Source organism: Helianthus annuus, chromosome 10, assembly GCF_002127325.2.
Source record: "Helianthus annuus cultivar XRQ/B chromosome 10, HanXRQr2.0-SUNRISE, whole genome shotgun sequence".
In the NCBI taxonomy this organism is placed as follows: Eukaryota; Viridiplantae; Streptophyta; class Magnoliopsida; order Asterales; family Asteraceae; genus Helianthus; species Helianthus annuus.
In genome coordinates, this window is record NC_035442.2 from 34316191 (window position 1) to 34323386 (window position 7196).

Below are 7196 nucleotides of genomic sequence, written 5' to 3' on the forward strand. Positions count from 1 at the left end.
CGGCCTGCGAGGCCGCCTAGTCTACGTGTAGGGCTTAAGTGTCACGAGTAGGTGTGCCATATGGACAACGCGTGGCCCAGATGCTTATCCGGTCAAATCTTAAGTTGACGCGGCCCGCGTAAGGCCATGCTTACCTTTACACGGTGTTAGGATCTGAGTTTGGATTGATTTTGATTTGTGTTTGAATTAAGATGGAATTATGAGTGAGTTGTGCAGCGGAAATTAAATGGAAGCAAAATTTTCACAATCAAATAGAAGAAATGCTTTCAGTCATACATTTTCAACACAGAATCAAATGATTAAATTTATTTCAAACTTTTATTACAATGCATGTATGATATGCAAACTCCCCCTCAGCCCGAGCTCAGTGTTTGTTCGTGCAGGAAGAAGATGGTGAATGAGCTAAACAGAACAGTACAGAGTACTGTTCTATTTATAGGCACTTGCAAACCACTGAGCTTCTAAGCTGACGTCACCATGAAAGTGACATCTAACCTCCTAACAAACTCTAACCTCTGATCTATACAAACACTGCTATGCTAGCTACTGATATTACATTTTAATACATAAAACAAACATAAACTGCTGCTGCATCCTTCCACTGTTGTGAACCCAGCAGTACTTGTCATGATCAGCAGTGCTAGAACCATAGCAGTAGATCGAGCAGCAGAGCTTTAGTTCTTCAATCAGACTTTGACTTGATCAACAGTTGTAGGTCAGCAGTTTGTATGATCAGCAGATAGGAGGTCAACAGATGTTGAAACCACTTCCAAGGGGAGAGACTTGCAACCAAACATCTGCTTATTCTGGATCCACTGCTCTGATCCAGTTTTGGCTTTTATTATATGTTCCTTTGGCAGGGTTCAATCCCAACAATCTCCCCCTGGAACAGATAATGCCAAAACTCTTCATTATTATAGATCTTTATTGCCTCATCAGCAGTTCCCTTATTTGCCCTTTGAGTTGTAATTCAAAGGCTAAGGCATCTGTATCATCATCATCCCTACTAAGTGGAAGATCAAGGAGATCCTGCAAATCTTCAAGACTCTGGCCAAGAGCTTGTTCCCTTGTTAATTTGTTCACTTCTCCACTAGACTTAAACACTGTCAGTACGTGGGTCTGTTTATCAGTTTTCCACTTTAGTACTTTTGAGCCTGGTGGGTTTCTTGGGAGATTTTTATTTGATGAGGTGTTTGGTGATGCTGGCCTATTCATGACTGGTTGAGCAGTACTTGCAGATTGGTCCAACTCAAGAGTTTCTTCAATCATTCTTTTTATGCCTTCTTTCACAAGGTCATCACCAGCAATTAACTCTTGAGTTGTTTCAGCATCCAACTGTTTTTGACTCCTTGTTTTGTAGATGGCAGCGCCAGTAGGAGCAGTGGTTCTTTTGACTTGCAGTTTTGGTGGTCTTTTTGAGACCTCTGCTTTAGAGTAGTCAGGGTTTTGTGGAGTTGTCGGATCTTTCTTCCTAAGTTCCTCCAACCTTTTATAGGTGGCCCTGACCCTAGCTTCTCCCCACTTTGACACAGAATTCCTTGACCCATATTCAGCAACTATCAGCTCCTCTTTCATTCTCTTCAACTCTAAGGCTTTGTTAGCTTCAAACTGTTCGAATTTTTCATGGGGAGTCTGCTTGACCTTATTTTTGATCATTTCTTGAATCCTGGCTGCTTCACTTTCAAGCTCAGGAATGGTCCAGTTTTTGTACATGTGTTTCTCCCCCTTGTATTTCTTGGTTGCCATGATGCTTTCAATGTAGTCTTTTCTAAGAGTCTCATCTGCTGTTTCTGAAATTTGTTGACATACATTCTTTGCAAATTGTTCTAAGGATCTGACTTGTGTAAGCAAGAATTGGTAATTCTGCTGAATTTCTCTATCAGATTTTCCTTGAGCATTTCCTTTTGATATATCCTCTGCTTGTTTAGCTTTAACTTTCAAATATGCTTCAATATTGTTTGCTCTTGGATATCCTTCAACTGATGGCAAACTCCTTTTAGCAGGGTCATCCTCATAGTAAAAGGACTTAATTTCTTCTTTGACTTTTATGAGTTCAAGAGGAAATTGGACACCTGCAGTAGGTAAGGGCTTGTAAATTTGAGCTGAAGAGAGAGGAATGGGTTTTGGAATTGTGACAAGTGCTTGGGATTTTGAAGCTGTTGGTGGTGGTGATGGAGAATCATCATCTGATATGATAACCCTTCTCCTTTTTATTTTAGGAGAGGCAGATGATGTTTTGGATGGAACAGTGGCAGTGGTTTGTGAGTGACAAACAGCTGTCGAAACAACTGGTGTTTCAACTACTGTTGTCATTACAACAGATGTTTTAACATCTGCTGTCTTCTGCTTTATGGAAGGAAGTGATAGTGGAGATGTTGTTTTTGGTGGTGATAAGGCAGTGGAAGTGGTGTGTGTTGAAGTAGTGTGTGTTGAAGTGAGAGCTGATGTTGAAACAACTGAAGTACCAGCAGATGTTGGTATAACAGAAGTTGCAACAGCTGTTTGGGTGGAGGTTTCATGTTGGTGGCTTTTGGACAGTGGTTTTGAAATATGCTTTGGAAGACTAGATGGTGTGGACTTAGGTTTCCTTACTTTTCTAGTAAGATTTCTTTTTTGAACAGGATTTTGATCATCCTTTTCACCAAAACAACCCTGCGCATTCAGCTCCATGAAAGCTCTTTTCTCCTCATTCCACCTTGATAAATCCTTTGCCGCTCTATCCCTTTTTACACTTATGACACCATCATCAAGTGCATTCTGGGTAACATCAACCTTTTTGCTACCATCTGGCAAAGGAATGTTTCTGAGCATTGCATCCTTTTCTGGATCAAGATACACCCCATTATCAATTCCTTTCTTTATCCACTCCTTAATTTTCTCCCCCTTTTTGGCATTATCTGAGGGGATTTCATCAATATAAAGAACTGTTGAAGGAGCAGTGCCAGTGGTTGCCAACATATGTGTTTTTAGAGCCTTGATGTCTGCTTGTGTGGTTTTGAAACTAGACTCCATTGCTTCTCTGAGCTCTTGAGCATGTTTTTCATGCTGCTGCTCAGCCATCTGTTGTTGTTGGTGGAGAAATGGTTGAAAAAGATTCCAGAGCTCATTTGTAACATCTGCTGGTGGTGGAGCAGGTGCTTGAGGTGGAACAGCGGTGGATGGTACCATTTGAACTGTTAACAACTGTTGTAGCATGTCTTTGATTTCTACAACAGATGTATCCAGCTTTTCAACTCTTGCCGTCAATTCCTGGTACTTTAAACCATCACCCAATTTAATGGGATCATCTGATTTCCCACTAGCATTGGTTTTATCAGAGGTTGAGGTAGGGAGTGTACTCCTATCATCAACAACTGATGCCCCTTTTTCTTGGTACTGGGGTCTTCTTCCTTCAACACTTGATAATCTTTTGATGGAACCAGTGGTTAATACAAACTCACTGGCAGATAACAGAGGTGTTATGGAAGGAATTGCCTCCAAGGAAGTCTTATAGATGTAACGACTGTCCAAGTGTAAACCTGTAGGTTCAACACTTGTAGTGGCTGCTTCACTTGGAATACCACCAAGAGTTACTTGTAACTCAAGGGGTGTAACCTCCTCAGGTTGTGTTGGTGGGTTAGCAAAGGTTGATACATTAAGCCTAGTCTCATGTTGAGGTATTTTCTCATGAACAGGTGAGTGAGAAGGACTGGTTTGTGCTAGGTTCAAGTCAATTGCATCCAATAGTAGTTTGGTGTTTGGGGGAATTTGGGATGAGAGTTTGGGTGTAGAAAGCGAAATTGCCCCGGGTATTGGGTTGTGGATGATGGAAACGAGTGCTTCCAGAGCATCATGATGTGGTGACCCTATTTGTACAACCTGTTCTTTTTGTGAAGAGACAGGAGAAGTTTCAGGTATGGGTTGAGATATTTTTACCAACTGCTGTGAGGAAGTAGCAGCAGTGGTTTGTTGTGACTTTTGTGCTGTCACGGGCATTTGCTCTGGTATCTCATCCTCCAGAGTTGCCTTTTTGATGGGTTTGATGGGTTTTTTATTTTTCTTTTTCTGTGGCTTTTTGGTGATTTTAGGTGTGGGCTTCAAGGCAGTTGTTTGGCTACCTTGATCACCTTGAGCAGTGGGCTCAGCAGCAGATACCTGAGGAGCAGTGTGTGCTGCTAAAGTCTGCTCAGGCACCTCTGCTTGTGTTTTGCAAGGTGTTGACATTCTTGTAAATGTTTCAGCAGTTAAGCTGTTTATCTGAAAAGAGTCACCTTGGTTTATTACCGCAATATCATCTTTACTGAATATTTTCTCAAAATAATAACTTAAAAATCTTGGAAACAGTAAAAATGATTTTGTTCCAACATTTTTAACCAAATCATTGAAGATTACCTGGGAATAATTGAAATTTTCTTTTTGAAGTATAGCATATCCCAGATTTTGAATCTTCAATGGTATTTCATTAAAAGAAGTGGTTTTATTTGAAACACACATAAGGAGGGTATGGAATAAAAATCGTGTTGCAGAAGAGAAGAAACCTTTTTGTAAGGTATCCCGCTTCATCATTGTATCTGCATATCCTCGCTCAATGAAGTCAATTTTTAACTCGTTTTTAGGGAAAGAATTATTACCTTCCTGATCATCGAGCTGAAAGACCTCTGATATGGATTGCGGTGTGATTCGGACTGCTTTCTTCTGCAGAGTAGAGTTAATGGCTATGACATCTTCTCCTTGTGTTTCAAGGGTACAATTTTTCCAAAACTCTCTCTGAGTTTGCAGGTAAATGGGTGCATCAGCGGTTAACAAAGTTTTGTACTTTGATGCGTTGAGCATATCGAGGATGGAATCAAATGTATCGATGGTTCCGGGTTTTGTGAGAAGACCCAGAAGATTATGAGATGGTTTGTGTGGGATTTCTATGGAGGTAGCCTTTTGAGAGGCCCCTTTAGAGGATTTTGCGGATGATTTCGATTTTGTCATTTTGATGATGAGAATCGAAAATGAGATTTGTGGAGAAACTTGATGAAATGTGATTGAAACTGCTTTCTGAAGAGAACTTTTAAGAATTCAATTCGACAGTGAAACCCTGTTTGGGTTTTGAAAGGGGGTTTTATGGAGGAAAAGTGAATGCTGACGTGGCAGCGGTTACAAAAGGTCTGACCACTAAGTACTGTCCGCATGCCATCCCCTGGTGAAGTGAAGGACAGTACTTTTGAACAGTACTTTTTGTGAAAACAACTGGTGAAGACAGTAGTTGTAACGGGAATGGAGAACAGTGGATGCTTTAACTATCAGTGGATAGCTCAGTAGTGGATACAACACTGATTTTGAACATCAGTGCTTATCAAAGGGAAATGAGAACAGCGGATGACTTTCAGCAGTGGACAGACGTTTGAAGTTGAGCAGACTTTTGAACCCATCAGTGGTTATGGCAGACTTTTAGGATTTTTCATGAAAAATTCATTTTTAGCTATTTTTAAGGATGGATTTTTGATTTTCTGAAAACATTTTGATGCTTTTATTCATAGAAAAACAGGATTTTGCCTGCTATTCCATGTTTAGCATGCCAATCCTAGAGATCAAGCTTTCAAAGGTGGATGTGTCTAATGCTTTGGTTAGCACATCTGCTAGCTGATCTTAGTTGGAACATGATGCAGAGAAATCAAACCTTTTTCATAGCAATCCCTCACAAAGTGATGTCTGATGTCAATGTGTTTGGTGGTTGAGTGGGAAACTGGATTTTTGATGATATTTTCTGTTGCCTGCCTGTCCAACATGAGTGGTGTCTTTAAGGCAGTGATACCAAAATCCAGTAACTGGTTTTGAAGCCAGAGCAGTTGGGTTGTACAGCTTGCAGCAGCTATATATTCTGCCTCAGCAGTGGATGTAGAAACAACTGCTTGCTTTTTGCTTTGCCAAGATACTAAGCAATTGCCTAAAATTTGGCACCCTCCTGAAGTGGACTTCCTTGTTTTATCACATCCAGCAAAGTCACTATCTGAAAAACCTGAAAGCTCAATTTTACCATCAGCTGGATACCAGATACCAAGTGTGGGAGCACCTTTGAGGTATCTGAATATCCTTTTTACAGCAATAAGGTTTGACTTTCTAGGGGCTGACTGGGATCTTGCACAGACACATGTTGCAAACATGATATCTGGTCTAGATGCAGTTAGGTACAATAAAGACCCAATCATGCTTCTATATAAGGTTTGATCAACCAAATCATCCTTTTCTTCAGACATGACCAATTTATTGGTTGCAATGGGTGTACTACATGGCTTACAATCATCCATATCAAATTTCTTTAAAAGTTCTTTGGCATATTTGCCTTGATGGATGAAAGTACCATTTTGCATCTGCCTTACTTGGAGACCAAGAAAGCACTGGAGTTCACCCATTGCACTCATTTCAAACTCAGCTTTCATCAGCTGCCTGAACTCTTCACACATTTTATTACATGTGCTTCCAAAAATGATGTCATCCACATAAATCTGGACAATCATCAAATCCTTCCCTCTCCATTTTAAAAATAGTGTTTTATTAATCCTGCCTCTGGTGAAACCAATGGAAAGTAAAAAAGGTGGATAGAGCTTGATACCAGGCCCTTGGTGGTTGTTTCAAGCCATACAAAGCTTTATTTAGCTTGTAGACATGATCTGGATTAAATGGATCCTCAAAACCTGGAGGTTGATGTCTATCGTTGGTGAAATGCAAAAACCGAAATAAACTAGTAGCTAGAGTAAGTCGGATATCGAACCAGAGGAGGATTGTGGAAAGTGTCTAATGAAAAGTATTAATTAATTACTACTGAATTGGAAAATCAGTGTGATTGATTATAAGAATGATCTAAATTAACGAATAAAAATTGAGAAAAAGATCGAGTTGTAATAAACAATGATGAGAAAAGGTGATCACTCCGGGATTCAGATTCTGTAATTAATAATAACCTAGTTCTGATTTTATTGGATGCTATTGATTGAATAGTAAATCTGTCACATCTACCAATTACCTATGCAGTTCAAAATCTTAATATTACTTGATCAGAGAAATATTAAAACAAACATTCATAGAAATCATTCAATCAACAAAAGCATAATTGGATTCAAAACATAATTATAACTCTGACTGTCACTCAGGATTTGTCTGTCACACAAATTATATAATCATGCAAATAGTCGACTGTCAACCGACTACAAATCCAAATCTCAATACAA